General features: G+C 46.5%; 2 long non-coding RNA genes across 3 annotated transcripts in view; one reads left to right on the forward strand and one right to left on the reverse strand.

Moving 5' to 3' along the window:
- Positions 1-17,454, reverse strand: part of LOC135224458 (uncharacterized) — a 335,859-nt gene that overhangs the window by 171,627 nt on the left and 146,778 nt on the right. The gene's annotated exons all lie outside the window — the stretch shown is intronic.
- The window catches only part of LOC135224986 (uncharacterized), a 52,084-nt gene continuing 42,222 nt past the window's right edge, over positions 7,593-17,454 (forward strand). Inside the window, exon 1 of the long non-coding RNA XR_010316858.1 lies at positions 7,593-7,727. This is a non-coding gene — a long non-coding RNA (uncharacterized LOC135224986). The remainder of the gene's footprint in view (positions 7,728-17,454) is intronic.

Genomic DNA, 17,454 nt, shown 5'->3' on the forward strand with positions numbered 1-17,454 from the left:
CCTATCCAGCTGCCGCTAGTACCTTCCTATTGTAAAAGGACCTCAGGTTTGTATAGTTAGGAAAAATGCAATTTTAGACAAATTGTCATTTTAGAAAGAAATTTGTTCAGTATTGAATTTTCCATGGTCTTATGTGTAAAGGGCCCACTTGCCATCGGGCAAGCTGGCAACCTGGCCAGTCCGCCACTGACTACGCATAATATCGTGTATATTATGATATTCTGTAATGATATGAGAGTGAATTTTCTTCGTCTCTATGTCGGCGAGATATTTTGTTTGTCTTTTCCTCATTGGCATGATGTAATTCTTGTCGAAACAAAGATAAACATACGTAAAAGCAAGCGAATGTCATAGGTGAAACTCGAACGTGTAGACTACACGAGGTTTATGCTCACGCTGAAAGGAGGTTGGTAGCTGACTTCCTTTCTGCAACTCATGGAATCTCTAGCTCACAATTTCTTTGACAATAATTATCAAATTTGTTCATGAAACTTACCTGACAGATATATATATAGCTGTATTCTCCGAAGTCCGACAGAATTTAAAAAACTCGCGGCACACGCAGTGGGCGCGCCAGGTGGTAGTACCCATTCCGCCGCTGGGAGGCGGATATCAGGAACCATTCCCATTTTCTATTCATATTTTTTCTGTCGCCGGTCGGTAAACACCTGTTTACAGACCTCCGCCCAGGATTTTGGATTTGACTCGTTCTAGTAACTGGATTGACTTGGTTTTTGACTCTGGATTGTTGGATTGGCATACGCGATAGTGGACTGTTTTTTGATTTTGGATTGGCTTTTCTGTGAACGTGATGTCGGGATCAAGTTCAGTGAGCTTCAGAGTGTGTGTGAGGAGTGATTGCAAGGTGAGGCTACCGAAATCATCGGTAGACCCCCACACAGTATGTATGGGGTGTAGGGGGCATGTTGTTTGTTGGATGATCGATGCATTGAATGCAAAAAGTTTGACTGATGATGGATGGAAGGTGTATGAGTCCTATCGGCGTAAGTTGGAGCGCGATAGGATCAGGAGGTCTTCCTCCAAGAGCGGTTCTACGAAAGGTAAGGGAAGTAACATTTCTGCTATTTTAACACCAGTAGAATTTGCTTCACCTAATCCTGTGTTGTTGCCTGAGGGCCCTGGTTCTGTGTCTGGAGAAGGTAATGCCCTTTCTCTTACGTGCGCACTCTAGAGTCCAAAGTGTTGGCCCTAGAAAACGGCTCAAGTAAAGTGTGTGATCGTGCCCCTAGTGTTGTGAGGGGGCGCTCAGATCGGCCCCATAATGCCTCTAGGCCTAGACCTCTGTCGGACTCCCAGGACTCAGGGAGTGGGCATGTCGAAAGCCGCAAGAGGGTTACAGCGGTCCCCTCCCCACCGATCTGGCGTCCCTTCGGCAGGAACCTGTTGCTACTTCCCAGGCTGCCAAGGAGCGTGCTCAGGCTCGCATCCTTAAGGACTGTTTTTCGTCCTCCGAGGCGCCCTCCCCTGCGCAAGGGGTGGAGCGCTCGGAGAGACTCGCGTCCGTTGAAAAGGACTTTTCCGAGGGAGGACGCTTTACGTCCCACTCTCTCCGCTATCGTTGCGGTCTTCGCCTGCGTCGTATGACGCGTTTCCTCCACAGAAGAGAGGTAGGACGTCGTCCGAGGACGACGCTGAGAAGTGCTTCTCTCGCGCCTCGGAGAGGCAGGTTGCTGTACCTGTGAGAAGGAAGGAGGCGTCCCCCTCGACCCCTCGTCTTCTCCGCAGGCGCAGCCCTTCACCTCCTCTCGTTTCTTCGCCAACGAAGAGTATTCTTGTGTCTCTTCAAGACCAATTGTCGGCGTTTAATGGCTCAGAAGACTCGCCCAGCAGCAGTTGAGCCTAAACGTAGGAAGGACGCTAGACTGCCTGTCAAGAGGACGAGGCAGTCCCCTTCCTCCGTCTCCTCGTTCGTCTCTGTCTCGCTTGCTTCTCCTTCGGAGCTTCCTTGTTCTCGTTATGCGGGTAGGAAGTCTCGTGGACAGGACGCTTTTCTTCCCTCTCGACGTCCTGATCAGCCCGCGCGGCAGGACGCCTTGGAGGACACTTTTGAAGACGCTCGGCAGGACGCTTTTGAAGACGCTCGTCGGGATGATTTGCTTGACGCTTTGCCTGTTGAGAAGGCTTTCGAGAGCGCCCAGAGACGCTTTGAAAGCGAAAGCTGGACGCTTGAGCGGAAAGCGTAGGACGCTCCTCGGAGAGCGAGTAAGAGTAGCCTCTCTTGACGCTCAGCAGCGGGTCAAGAAGCTCTTCGTTCTTCGAGCTCTAAGGATCGACAGAAGGTGGGTCGCTTTGAAGAGGCTGATATTAGTCATTCTCGAAAGCCTTTGTTGAAGGCTAGACCCGTTTGGGGCGCACGCTCTCCAGAGGTTCAATCTCCTTTGCCTCTTCGGGAGGAAGGAGAGCTTAGTAGTCCGGCGGACTCAGTTGAGGAGGAACAGCCGTCAGTCTCGTCGGTGTCCGATTACAAGGTGCTGGTTCGACTGTTACGCTCTTCTTTTGGTGAGAAGTTCCAGCATGCAGCTCCCAAGTCTCCACCCTCTCAGTTTTCGTCATCGAAGTCGTGCAAGGTTCCGGAGTTTGTGGAGATGAAAACTTCTTTGTCCACTAAGAGAGCGTTCAAGAAGTTGCAGGATTGGATGGAAACGTCGGAAGGATCAGGGCAAGTCGACTTTCGCCCTTCCGCCTTCAAGACTCAGTGGGAAAGGCGGCATCTGGTATGATACCAAGGAGAAGTAGGAGTTAAGATCCCGTCGTCTTCCCAAGGGGACTTTGCTAGTCTGGTCGATGCACAGAAGAGGTCTCTTTATCGACCGCTAAGATTTTGTGGACGCCAACGGAGATTGACCATCACATGAAAGGTCTGTTAAGGACCCTGGAAGTCTTTAACTTTCTAGACTGGTGCTTGGGAGTCCTGGATCTTCAATCTAGGAGTCCTGACTCGTTGAGTCTGGGGGAGCTGTCCAATGTGTTATCCTGCATGGACAAGGCCGTCAGGGATGGTTCGGAAGAGTTAGTGTCTCATTTCGGCACTGCTTTTCAAGAAGAGAGCGCTTTTTCTGCAATTTTACAGCTAAGTCTGTTTTCTTCATCGCAGAAAGTGGAGCTTCTCTTTGCACCTCTTTCAAGCCATCTCTTCCCCCAGGCTATGGTAAAGGACCTGGCAGTGAGCCTACAAGAGAAGGCTAACCCAGGACCTCTTGGCCCAGTCTTCAAGACGTCCCGCAGTCCCTACCACGTCGTCGTTTGGACGACCTCCTAGGAAGGTTAAACCCTTTCGTGGCGCTCCTCCTCGAGAGCTGCTCCTCGAGGGAGAGGGCTTGCAAGAGGAAGAGGTTCCTTCAAACCTAAATCCTCTAAGTGAGAAGATAGTCCTTCAGATGCCGGTCGGAGCCAGGCTAAAGTTCTTTGCGGGGGCGTGGAGAGAGAGAGATACAGATGCGTGGTCCCTCAAGATTGTGGAACAGGGGTACAAGATCCCCTTTGTGGACCCTCCTCCTCTATCCACAACTCCCAGAGATCTTTCCCCGTCATATCAAGGGGAGAAACATCAGGTTCTTTTAGATCTTTTAGATCAAATGATCAAGAAAAGAGCGGTGGAGCAGGTCTTAGACCTGGGGTCACCAGGATATTACAACAGACTTTTCCTGGTACCAAAGCAGTCGTCGGGGTGGCGTCCAGTCTTGGACGTAAGCAGCCTGAATCTTTTCATAGAAAAGAAAAAATTCAAGATGGAAAACGCCTCAGTCGGTTCTAGGAGCCTTAAGACCGGGCGACTCGATGGTGTCCTTGGACCTACAGGACGCATACTTTCACGTGCCTATCCACCCTCTTTCAAGAAAGTTCTGAGGTTTATGTTAAGGGACAAAGTTTGGCAATTCCGAGCCCTTTGTTTCGGTTTAAGCACGGCTCCGATGGTATTTACCATGCTCATGAAAAAAACGTAGCGAGATGGTTACATTCTGCAGGAATAAGAGTGTCCCTGTATTCTCGACGATTGGCTTATCAGAGCATCGTCAGAAGAAAGGTGTCTGAAGGACTTCACTTCACGTTAGCCTTGGCGAGGTCCCTGGGACTTCTGGTCAACCTCGAAAAGTCGCATCTGACCCCAACACAGTCCATCGTGTATCTGGGGATTCAGATGGATTCAGTGGCTTTTCGAGCGTTTCCTGTCCCAGGAACGACAGCTGCAAGGCTTAGAGAGAGTTTCGCCCTTCCTGGGGAAGGAAGCTTGCTCGGCGAGGGAGTGGATGAGTCTGCTGGGGACCATTTCCTCGCTGGAAAAGTTTGTTTCCCTAGGAAGACTACACCTCAGGCCTCTCCAGTTTTTCTTAGCAGAAGAATGGAGAGTCAAAGAGGATCTGGATGCGACCTTATTGATCACCAAATCGGTGAAGAACCATCTAAGATGGTTGGTTAGATCCTCGGAAGTTTCGAGAGGGGTTGTCCCTAAAGCTTCTGAGCCCCGACCTAGTGTTGTTTTTCCGACGCCTCGGTGTCGGGTATGGGGAGCAGCACTAGGAGGGGAGGAAGTGTCAGGCACCTGGAGGGGGGAACAGGTGTCCTGGCACATCAATGTGAAGGAACTAGCGGCGGTTTTCCTGGCGCTACAGTTCTTACCAGCAAAAGGTTGCAGAGAAAGTGGTCCAAGTCAACTCGGACAACACCACAGCCTTGCGTACCTAAAGAATCAGGGAGGTACACACTCCCGTCCTCTATTTTACTTAGCGAGGGAGATTCTGCTGTGGGCAGATGCGAGACGGATCAGGATCCTGACGATTTATTTATCGCAGGAGTCCAGAACGTCAGAGCAGACCTTCTCAGCCGACAGGATCAGATCTTGCCGACGGAATGGACGGTTGCACCAGGACGGTCTGTCGAGAGCTCTGGAGACTGTGGGGGCGTCCGTTAGTCGACCTATTTGCGACATCACGAACGAAGAGGTTGCCCTCTTTATTGCTCCCTCCCCTGGTGTTGGATCCGGGAGCAGTCGCTATAGACGCTCTGCTCTGGGACTGGAACGAACCTAGACTTGTATGCCTTCCCCCACGCCATTCAAGATCATGGGGGAAGTAGTAAGGAAGTTCGCGGCATCGGATCGGGGGACGAGGTTTTGACCCTGATCGCCCCGATGTGGCCCCGCGAAGGAATGGTTCACGGAGGTAATGTCCTTCATCATGAGCTTTCTTTCGAGGACGTTGCCCTGGAGGAAAGATCTACTCAGACAGCCCCACTTCGCAAGATATCACCGAAAACTCCTCCGCTCTGGGGTACTGACTGCGTTCAGACTATCGAAAAGTTGGCCAGAGCGAGAGGTTTTCTAAAGCAGCTGCGAAGGCGATCGCCAACGCAGGAGGACTTCCTCGAGAGCTGTTACCCAGTCGAAGTGGGCGGGCTTCCTTTAGGGCATGGTGTAGAAAGGAGGGAATTTCCTCTTCCACTACCTCTGTGAGCCAGATAGCCGATTTCCTGCTATTTTTAAGAAATGTGCAGAAGCTGGCAAGTCCCACCGACCATCAAGGGATATAAGAGTATGCTGTCAGCAGTCTTCCGACACAGATGACCTAGACCTTACTGACAACAGAGACCTTCACGATCTCCTGAGATCATTTGAAGACTTCCAAGATACCTCAGGCGAGGCCTCCTTCTTGGAACTTAGATTTAGTCCTTAGACTGTTGATGTTGAGTCCTTTCGAGCCTCTTCATGAAGCGTCTCTTAGGAACTTAACGAAGAAGGCTCTTTTCCTAACTGCTCTGGCGACGGCGAAGAGAGTTAGCGAAATTCAAGCCATTTGTAAGCGAGTGGGTTCTTCAAAGGTGACAATGCGGTCTGCTCTTTGAGGTCCCACTTTCTAGCAAAGAATGAAAACCCGTCTAACCCTTGGCCAAGGAGCTTTGAAATCAAGGGTATGACAAGCCTTGTGGGTCAAGACCTGAGAGAGCCCTGTGCCCTGTCAGGGCTCTAAAGTTTTAGTGTCCACAAGACAAAGGAGGTACGAGGTCCCTCAGATAATCTGTGGTGTTTCGGTTAAACCGGCCCGATATACCATTACCAAGAATGCTTTGGCGTTCTTTCTGAGGGACGTGATTAAGGAGGCTCATTCGTCTTACCAGAAGACCGATTTGAGCCTCTTGCGAGTGAAAGCTCACGAGGTCAGAGCTGTCGCAACCTCGCTTGCCTTCAAAGGATACATGTCGATCAAGGAACATCCTTGACGCCACCTTCTGGAGGAGCAATTCAGTATTCGCCTCACACTACTTGAGAGATTGTGAGAACGATATACGAGGACTGTTGTGTTCTCTTGGGCCATACGTTTCTGCAGACACAGTCTTGGGGGGCTGAGGTAGCTCTCTCCCCTATCCCTTAGTTAGGTTTAGGTTAGTTTTTTTAGTTGTTGTGTTCTTTGGTTGTGGTGAGTCTTTGGTGAAGACCTCCCATCTCTTAGCTTAGTGTTCAGGGGGTCTTGGATAGTTGGTCAGGTGGTGGTCAGTTGCTTCGTTGCCCTCATATGTATGGCTCTATGCTCTTGTCACGTCGAGGTCACGTCCCAGTTGACAGAGCATCCAGGGCGCACCAGCACTACAGGTCTCCACCTGGCTGGCAGCTCTGATTAAGCACAAGGCAGGACTTAAGTGACAGTATCACAGAGTCTACTTTGCTAACAGGTGAGGAACCAAGGTGTACATCATCTACTTAATTTAAGTTTCCTACAAATCCTATTCTGTCTCTTCCCACCATCCGAAGGTGGGATTCAGCTATATATATATCTGTCAGGTAAGTTTCATGAACAAAATGTTATTGTTATAATACAATTAAGTTTGTTCATACTTACCTGGCAGATATATATAATTAAGTGCCCACCCTCCTCCCCTCAGGAGACAGTGGCACTGATAAAAATATGAATAGAAAATGGGAATGGTTCCTGATATTTGCCTCCCAGCGGCGGGAATGGGTACTACCACCTGGCCGCCCACTGCGTGTGCCGCGAGTTTTGAAATTCTGTCGGACTTCGGAGAATACAGCTATATATATATCTGCCAGGTAAGTATGAACAAACTTAATTGTATTATAACAATAACATTTTTGAAATTCAAGCTGCTGTCAAAGTAGAAACTACAGCTATATATAATTACTGGATAAGTACTAATAAAACTATTTTATTATAAAAATGTCATTTTTGTTCAAGACTGACTATTTATATTATGAACATCAGCCCTATAGTAAAGGTTGTCGTGTTGTTGTTTTTTTTTTCTCCATTTCAGCCATCATTTATTTTCATATTTTGAGTTCAACTTGACAAGAGGGGTGGTCTTGAGGGTCTTTCTAGGAGACCAATGTCAGAGCTGTTGATAGCACTGGAGGACTATGAAAAGTGAAAGTGAGAATGTTATTGATACATATGTGAGGATCCACATACCTGAAGATCCAAAGGGTGCACCTTCCACTTCTGTCGGGCAGAAAAAAAGACTGGTGATCTTGGGAACATATTAGTCCTAAGTACTATACTGTATATTGTTCATGAGGTTAAGATGAAACAAACTGTGCAAATGACTGAAATTTCATTTCTGTGATGGGTATTTTTCCTCTGTTGCAGAGAAGTTGGTGCCAAAGTAGAATTTCTGAGTGCAGGCAGATTAAAGAAGAGATTTCCATGGATTAATACAGAAGGAATTGCAGCTGGTGTGATTGGCCTTGAAAATGAAGGATGGTAAGGAAGCATTCTGTAATGTGATAATTCTTAAAGATTTTCTTCCAGCACCTGAGTACCCTGGAGGGTCCTAATACTCAGATTGTGAGACAGAACTCCATTTCTCCACTTTCCACTCTGTTTGTGGGCAAGCATTGTAATAACTTTGAATATGAATGGGAGGAGATGTTTGATTATATTTCTTAATAATTTTCATATTCAGCCCGTTACAGAAATATAGACTATGTTAGGAAAATCAATTCTAAGGAAACTCATAGCTCAGATTGCAGTATAAAAATTAGAAGTTAATGACATATGTAAAGAAAATCAATTCTAAGAAGGAAACTCATAGCTCAGATTGCATTATAAAAATTAGAAGTTAAACAGACACTGTAATGAAAGAGGGGAGTCCACTTCCAAATGATTTTTAAAATTGTCTTTTTTATATGAGTAACTTACCAAGTAGTATAATTACATTGCTGTTAGTTCCTAGTTATCGCAGGAGCTTAAGTCTGAATTTCATGGTAGTGCTCTTTTGTTTTGTGTAGGTAATTAGACCTGGCTACTTTTGGGAGAGAATAGGTACAACCTGGCTGAAGTGTTCAATTCGTTCCTTTCGCTCAGTGACTACACGGTTGTTGGGTAGCTTTTATTTTGGCTTTCACTTGTTGGTCACAACATTCGCCGGCTCTTGGTGAAGTACACTATTTGATTTGATAGTGCTAATCATATTTAGCTTAGCTTGACTTTTTATGATTGTGACTGTATCTATTATGTCAGATTCAAGTTCACATAATTTGCGGTATTGCACTAGATTGACTTTACAAAATATGATACCCTTACTGTATGTAGTTCTTGTAGAGGACAAGTTTGCACCCCTGACCTTAATTGTGAAAAATTTAGTGACTGGGACAAGGGTAAATGGAAGATTTTGATTTCTCGTTTAAATAAATTACAAAAAGATGAGAGAGAAAGGTGGTCATTAGAGCCAAGCTTACACAATATCTTGTAATTCTTGCCCATCCAGCACCTTTGACTGCTTTTACTCCTATACCTAATCCTCTTACTCTCCCAACCACTCCTGTTCCTGGCTTCCCTTCTTTTGAACCCAGTGCCAGCCTCAAAGGGAGGGTAGATAAGAAGTTTAATTTTTTAGTAGATACTACAACTCAATTTCGGGTTTCAGTTAAGGATCTTATATCTAAAGTGAGTCCTGATGTTGGTGCAAGTGTTGTTAGTGGAGGAGGTGGTTGTCTGTACCATCGATGCTTTTAGATGAAGGTCACAGGTAAACCACTAAACCTGGGAGGAGACAAATCATAAGTCCAAGGGAGGTCAGTGAGGTTTGTCCACAGTAGTTGCCCCCTCAACTGAGCCTGTTATTTTCTCCCAGGACTCAGAGAACAGCCATTGGAAGCATCCAGGTGGATGTACACGCTTTATCATCTAGTGGCTCGGCTTCCGACTCAGTCAGTAAGCATAGATGGCATTTTCGGAAATCTTCAGCCGCTGAAAAGGCCTGCAACCCTGGAGCTTGCACTCCTGCTGCTGTTTAAGTGCTCCAGAAATCAGGAGCTTAGTACAGAACTATCCTGTAGTTATGGGAACAAAGAAGTGTAGTGTTTCCCAAATATTTTGTTTCCATGTGTTTTTGCAAGAAGCCTTCAGAGTGCCCAGTGTCTGCCAAACACCCAGGAGGAGTTGAGCACACAGTGATAGATGAGTGTTCGGTGCATGATGAAACAAAGTGTTTTCTAAGTGTCCTGTGGGTGCCAAACGTTCCAAGTCTGATCGTGCAGTGCATTTTGAGTGCCCAGTGGGAGTCAAGTGCCCAGTTGGAGCTCAGCGCTCACTGAGCTCACAGTGTATTTTGTTGCCTGAACACCCAGTGGGAGCCAAGCGCTCAGTGGTGCCCGAGCTCACGTTGCATTCCGAGTTTCCAGTGTCTATTCATGCTATATTTGCTAAGCAGTGATCAGTGGTTGGTCGGCCTTTGTCTGAATATATACTCTCCTATCTCTGAGGATTCTTTGGGGTCAATGGGTGCTCCTGTGTCCCCCACCTGGTTCTGTGCCTGTTGCGTCTGGGCTGACGTCTTTACCTGTTGAGCATCAGCCACCGTCTCGACAGTATCTTAAACCTTTTGAAGAAGCCTTTATCTATTACTCAAGATTCTCCAGTTTTAGCTCCTTCAATTTCATCAGATTAAGAAGACAATATTCTAGATCAACCGACGTCGGCTTATGCTTTTTTGTTTAAATATTTTTTATTCGGTTACTCTATGTTCTCTCTAGCAACCCCCTTATCTCCAGGCTCTGCCTTTATGATGAGGCAACCTTTGGTTCTGCTAGATTATCAAAAATGTTTCTCTCTTTTTCTTTCAGGAAGGTGTCTAGTATTGATAGTTGACTGTCTCAGAAGAGGAGTCTTGGCAACCCTGCAATTTTTGCCCCACCTTCTTGCCTCTCATAGTGAAGGTATCTTTCATATGCCACAGGGGGAGATCATTCCCAGGAGTCTTTGCTTCCTCCCAGGGAGGCTTCTCCTCGGCTCAGTTGATTCTTTGAGAAGGGCGATGTTAGCTTCAGCCAAGATTACGTTCACTTCTTCAGAGATAGATCATGTAGCGAAAGACATCTTTACAGCTCTTGAGATTTTCAGCTTTATGTATGTAGTTTACCAAGTAGTTACATAGCTATAGTTTCTATCCGTCGACAGCCAGAAATTTTGAAATTCATGTCAACGCTATAGTTTTTGGCTAGGTGATACCTTCCACCCACTACCGGGGAGTGGGAAAGCATCTCAGCACGAATTTCAGTCGTTTCTGCAGGCTGGTGTTGTCAACACTTACAGCAGCAACAGAATTTTTGGGATTGCTTTGCTTTTACTTGATGTCTTTGGAACATTTAGCTATTATAAAAATTTGTTCAAGTTAAATTTTGCTTTTTGATTAGACTTTGCCTTAGGATCGAGTTAGTTATCTGGCATATCTGATAGTAGCTCTCAACTTTAACTAGCCACATTGATAAGTTAGAGATAGAGAAGAAGATGAAAGCAAGCATCTAGGGCTAGCTCCAAGAAGCTTGTAGTTAGTCAGGATTTATCTAATGGAAATTTATCTTTGTCTCCTGAACCTTCCTCCTGATCTATTCAACCCATTCCTAATTCTGGCTCTCTTGCACCCAGACCCGATGCCGTTGCTAGCCTCAAAGCCCGGGTAGACCAAAAATTTTTTATCATGTTACAGGCGATGGAGAAGTTATGAGCGTATGTGAAAACCTCGATGGATAAAGTAAGTGTTGAAGTGAGTGCCAGTGCTAGTGTTGTGGATGAGGTGGGTGTTCGTCCCGCTGATTCTCCTAGGGAGTGCTGCAAGAGGACCAGTGTCTTTCTTGCAGTTTTTGGGACTCCCCAGAGCAATTTTGTAAAGATAATGATGGTTTAGAGGGATACTGTAGTGAGAGGATTCCCTTCTCTAAGTCTCATTCATCATTGAGGAAGTCATTCTTTGGACAACAGTCTCAGGAGGCTGCACAGAGGAACTTTATCCTCCTGTGCTTTCCTCTCCAGTTCATTCCACGAGAGCTAAGAAGCGTAAGGCACCTGTAACCCTGTTGGCGCCTGTTCATTCCTTCTTACACAGAAGAACAGGTTGTCTTACCTTCTGTTTCACCTGTAATTCAAGAGCCACCAGTGGTGCAGGAGTGCTTTTTGGCACAGGATGCATCTATGTTTTGAAAATCACATACTGGCACAGGAGTCTCCATTGGTGTATGAGCGCCCATTGGCGCAAAATCTCCCTTCCTTTTGTTCTTGAGCCCCAGGTAATACAAGAGCAACTGTTGGTGCCTGAGCTCCTACAAGCAACCGAGCACCTATTGGTACCTCTTGAGCAGTTTGGGGTCATTCAACAACCTACTACAACAGTTACTTCTGTTTTACCTGCAGTGTCGCAAGGTACGGCTGTCACTGATCCTTCTTTTGCAGCCATTCAAAATAAGTTAGACAGCATTTTGGGCTTTATGAAGTTATTGGTACTACCTGTTTAACCTCAAGCAAACATGTCTCCTGTTTTGTCAGCGGAAGAAGAAGAGGATAAGGAGTCTTCTCCGACGGCCTACAAGTTGCTACTTTGCTACTTTGTAGCGAATTTCTCAGACTTTCTCTTCAGTGACCCCAGCTTCACTCGAGTCTCAAGAGACAAACAAGTGGATTTGTCCTAAACATAAGTTAGTACTCTTTTTCGGCAGGAGGTTAACCTTTGGCTTAAGGAGAAGAGGGAGCAAGGAAAGGTTATTTGCAATTTTCCTCCATCTCATCTTTCCATTAGGAGACATTTATGTTATGAGACCGGAGAAGCTCTCTCTTTGAGTGTGTTCGCCTCTGCCCAGGGAGACTTTTTTGGACTTACTGACTCGGCTAGAAGGTCTTAGACCCCTTTATCAAGAATATCTTCCGGTTTTCGAGGTAATAAGTTTTCTTGATTGGACCGTAGGAGTTTTGGGCTGCAAAATCAAGAATTGTTCGACACTAGATGATGATTCTTTTTCGGACATTTCTGGCATAATTTCCTGCTTAGACAAAGGTATCAGTTGGCTACTCTCTTTGCCCTGGACATCCTAAAAAAGAGAGCACTTTTGTGCTCTTTTACCTCCAAAGGTGTATTTCGTATGCAAAGGTCTGCTTTGCTTCGCCTGCCACGTGCGCTCAGCCCTTTTGTGGCAGGAGAATATCTAGATCCTTCCATAGATCAAGGGGTATTGTGCGCTTCACCCTGAGATCCATCAAGAGATCCACAGCTACACCTATTAGGTATAGATGTAATGTTATACCTAGACGATTGGGTTATTCATTCACCCATTAAGAGGAAAGGTGTGGAGGACCTTCAAAAGACTCTGGATTTGACCCAACATCTAGGATTGTTCATAACAATCCAAAAGTCACAATTGATCCCATCTCAGCAGATTCTGTATTTGGGGATTCAGGTGGAATCTCAAAATTTTCAGGCTTTGCTGTCTCCCAAGAGAATAGAGTCCTGCTTGAAAACTGTAAATCATTTTTTATCAATACAGAATCTGCTAGGCATTCTGTCTCAATAGAACAATTTGTCAGGTCGGGAAGATTGCATTTAAGAGTTCTGCAATTTTTTCTAAAGACCAACCGGGACAGAAAGAATCAACCAGGCTTTTGTTTTCCTAGTAACAAAAGAGATAAAAGAGTATTTAAAGTGGTGGCAGTTAATGGACAGATATCTCAAGGAAAGTCACTGAGACATCTGAACCCAGTCCTAGACTTCTCCGCAGTGTTGGATATAGGTTGGGGAGCACACTTGGGAGACAAGGAGACATCAGGGACCTGGCCTCAGGAGGAGAAAGAAGCCCATACGTATAAGCAATTGGGAACTGAAAGAAATTCACTTGGATCTCCTTCACTTCCAAGAGGAAGTAAGGGACAAGGTGTTAGCAATGCATTCCAACAATACTACTACCACGACACTGGCATATATGGTAAAGAATAGTAGTTACCTGATTCATTCAGGGAAACTATGTTTTAGCAGATGGACTGAGTCGGAAGCAGCAAGTTCTTCCCAAAGAGTGGACTCTGGATCTCAGAGTATGCCGCATTCAGAAAACCCTCAAGCATGGGCGACAGATGCCCTTCTACTAGACTGGTCCAACCTTTCCCCCATTCAACTTGATAAGAGAGGTGCTGAACAAGCTCCAATCTCATCAGAATGTTAGCATAACTCAAGTACATAGCTCCATATTGGCCACAGAAAGAATTGTTTCCTGACCTACTAGCCCTATTAGTGCACTACCTGAGGCTACTGCCCACCATTCCAGAGCTACTCAGACAGCCCCATTTCAGGAAGTTTCACCAAAACCTGTCCACTCTGGCTGACAGGTTTTTGAATGTCGACAAACTCCTTCGATTGAAGGGTTTTTCACGAGTGGCGTCCCAAGTGATTGCCTATAGTAGATGACAATCTTCCAACAAAGTGTATCAGGCAAAGTGGTCGATCTTAAGGTTGTGGTGTAGAAGAAATGACATCTCATCTTCTAAAACAACTCTGACGCAAATACACAGTGGATTTCCTCCTGTACTGTGTTTATGATCTGAGAAGGGTCTGTCATCATCAACAATTAAGGGCTGTAAATCTAAGCTGAGTTCTGTTTTTCAGCACAGAGGCCTGGATATTTTGCTGAACCAGGACATCTCAGCCCTCGTTAGATATTTTGAATGCAGTAAACCTGAGACGGAACAGTTGGTTTCAAGGAGCTTGGGTATAGTCCTTAAGCGGCTTTCAGGACCACAATTTGAACATCTGCATTTGGCATCCTTAAGAAACCTAACCTGGAAAATCCAATTTTCATGGCTCTTGCAATAGCAAAAAGGATTAGTGAAATCCACTCCTTAGATAAAAGGGTGGATTTTTCACAAGGAGATGCGGTGTGCATTCTTATGTCAGGTGTCCTAGCAAAAAATGAGTTACCCTCAAAACCATGGCTAAGATCATTCACTGTAAAAATCTATTTGACTTGGTAGGCTGGTAGGTACAGAAGATGGTGAAAGGTCTCTATGTCCTGTGAGATCCCTTAGGTATTACCTCCACAAGACTGAGAAGATCAGGGGGCCAATGAGCAACTTATGGTGCTCAGTCAAAGATCCTTTGAGGTCTTTATCAAATAAACACTCGTTTTTTATAAGGGATCTTTTTTATACATTCAACTTCCCTGCCAGATATATACTTAGCTATAGACTCCGTCGTCTCCGACAGAATTTCAAATTTCGCGGCACGCGCTGCCGGTAGGTCAGGTGATCTACCGCCCTGCCCTGGGTGGCAGGACTAGGAACCATTCCCGTTTTCTAATCAGAATTCTTCTGTCGCCCGGGCCCCATCAACATTGTTGTTGGTTTCCTCTCGATTGGTTTTCTTTTTTCACCGGCAATTGATCTTCTTGACCGACTTTTGGTGACGTATCTGGATTTGTTGGATTGGCATACGCTTTTTGTGGACTGTTTTGTGGACTTGATTTTGGATTTTTCTTTAAAAATGTCTGACTCTGGAATGGTTGTGAGACGTTTGTGTGAATGTAGGCTGTAAGGTGAGGTTGCCGAAAGCTTCGGTAACCCTCCACACTGTATGCAAGGGTTGCAGGGAGTATGAAGTTCTTTTACTAATACTTGCAAGGAATGTGAGAATTTGAGTGAGAACGAATGGAAGAATCTAACTAATTATTTGAAAAAGTTAGAGAGAGAAAGAGTGAGGAAGGCTTCTTATAGAAGTTTAAGTAGTTCGAGATCTGAACTAATTCCTAGCTTGGGATCTTCCCCAAGGGTAATATTGCTACTTCTCCTTCCATTGCAGCCCCTTCTCCTATTGCAGAACCTGTAGATTCAGCGAAAGAACTTGCGGATCTAAAAGCAGCCTTCAAGTTGATGGAAAAACAAAAATGCTGCCATACAAGGTAAGGCTAGTGATTTTCAGTGGACAGTGATATGAGTGTCCCCCAGTGTAGTGGAGGGGGCATCTGGTCGGCTCCGCAACGCTCCTAGGTCTAGACCTCTTCCAAGCTCACATGCCCAGAGGAGAAGGAATGTCGAAAACCGAAAGGAGGTTGTGGAGAATCCGCACCGATCAGGTGTCCCTTCGGCGGTTTCTGTGACACCCCAGACTGCCAAGGATCGGTATTGCAAAAGCGCCTGCCTGTGAGTGTTTTTCGTCGTCGGGATCTTCATCTCCGAGACGTGATTGGAGGGATTCAGATCGCTCTCGACCACTCAAGAGGAGTTGGAAGGCTCCGACGATTGACTCGAGCCCGAGAAAAACTTCCCTGAGGAGTCTCCTTCGGGAGTTAAGAAGGCAAAAGAAGAGCCATTCTTTCAACCAGAGTGAGAAGGAGTCAGGAGGTGGAGGCTATGGACTCCTCCCCTCCTCCCGAAGAGGATAAAGAGGAGGCTACGAAGAGGTTCATGATGGCTATGCAAGAACAGATTTCGTCTTTTGTAGGAGTCCTTTCAAAGGAGCCTCCTAGAAGGAAAGACTCTTCTCTTCCGATCAAAAGATCCTCCAGACGTATGGAGGTATCTGCCGCCAGGATCGATGCTCCTACTCGAGGTGAGGCTTCCTGTACGAACGTGGATGAACCGTTCAGACGTATGGCACCGGCCAGGAGTGAGGAGTCACCCAGGAGGCAGGAGCCAAGAGCCAGGAGTGAGGAGTCACCCAGGAGGCAAGGAGCCAGGAGTGTGGAGTCATCCAGGCAGGAGGCAGGAGCCAGGAGGCAAGAGCCAGGAGGCAAGAGCCAGGAGGCAAGAGGCAGGAGTCAGGAGTCAGAAGTCAGAAGTCAGGAGTCAGGAGTCAGGAGGCAGGAGCCAGGAGTCCGGAGTCAGGAGTCAGGAGTCCGGAGTCCGGAGTCAGGAGGCAGGAGTCAGGAGAGGATCAGGAGTCAGGAGCCAGGAGTCAGGAGGCAAGAGTCAAGAGCCAGGAGGCAGGAGTCGGAGACTCTTTCCTGGAAATTTATGACTCTTCTCCAAATAGAAGCTCCTCTCCTTCAGATCGTAGGAGGTCTGGAAGGACTTCTCCTCCAAACGAGAGCTTTCTCCTTCGTCTGATCGAGGTTTGGACGATTTGTCTGATGACGAACCTCCGGCAAATGAAGGACTCTAGTAGTTTATAAGGTCTTAGCCTCATTGTTGCTACAAGAGTTTGGAGACTCTCTTAGTCCGGCGGCTCCTCCTTCTCCTCGTTCTCTCTTTTCGAGCTCGGCTACTGCAAAATCTTCGGCCTTTCTGAAAATGAAGCCTGCAATTTCGATGAAGAAGGCACTCCATTCTTTAGATTCTTGGATGGACAAGAAGAAAGAGTTGGGAAAGACGGTATTCTGCATGCCTCCTTCCAAACTCCATGGAAAGAGAGGTATTTGGTATGGGACAGGAGAGACTATGGGTCTTTCTCTTCCTGCCTCGGCAGATGCGGACTTTTCCAATTTAGTGGAGGCCTCTAGACGTCACTCTTTAGGATCGGTCAGATCGACGTGGAGCACTTCGGAGTTGAACCACTTTCTAAAGGACTTTTTGTCACTTTAGAAGTGTTCAACTTTCTGGATTGGTCAACTCGGAGTTCTGGCCAACAAATCTAAAGATCCGGAGTTACTTAAAAACCCAGAGATTCTCCATAGCGTCCTGTCTTGCATGGACAAGGCAGTACAGGACGGTTTGGGTGGGAGAAGTGGCTTCCCTTTTTGGTGCTGGTCTTCTGAAGAAGAGATCAGTATATGGATCCTATTATCAAAAGGGGTTTCTCCGAGCCAGAGGACTGCTTTATTGTTCGCCCCTCTGTCGGATCATCTGTTTCCTTCTCAGTTAGTGAAGGATATATCTCGCTCGCTAACTGAGAAGGCGACACAGGACCTACTAGTACAAACGTCCAAGAAAGGACGCCCTGTAGTGTCGACGATTAAGAAGGACTCTCGTCCTCCTCAGCAGCCCTTTCGTGGAGGTGCAGCGGCTCGTCCCCCTGCCCAGAAAGAAGAGCTCTGACAAGAGAGGAAGGTCTTCCTTTAGACCTTTCAAGAAAACCAAATGACTTGTGCTCTTCAAGCACCAGTGGGCGCCAGACTCCTGAACTTTGCAGGAGTATGGGGCAAAAAGGGGAGCCGACCCTTGGTCAGTCTCGGTCCTAAAGAAAGGATACGTAATCCCCTTCGAGGACAGCCCTCCTCTAACATATACGCCTCGGGAACTG

This window comes from Macrobrachium nipponense, chromosome 12 (assembly GCF_015104395.2).
Source record: "Macrobrachium nipponense isolate FS-2020 chromosome 12, ASM1510439v2, whole genome shotgun sequence".
NCBI classification, from domain to species: domain Eukaryota; kingdom Metazoa; phylum Arthropoda; class Malacostraca; order Decapoda; family Palaemonidae; genus Macrobrachium; species Macrobrachium nipponense.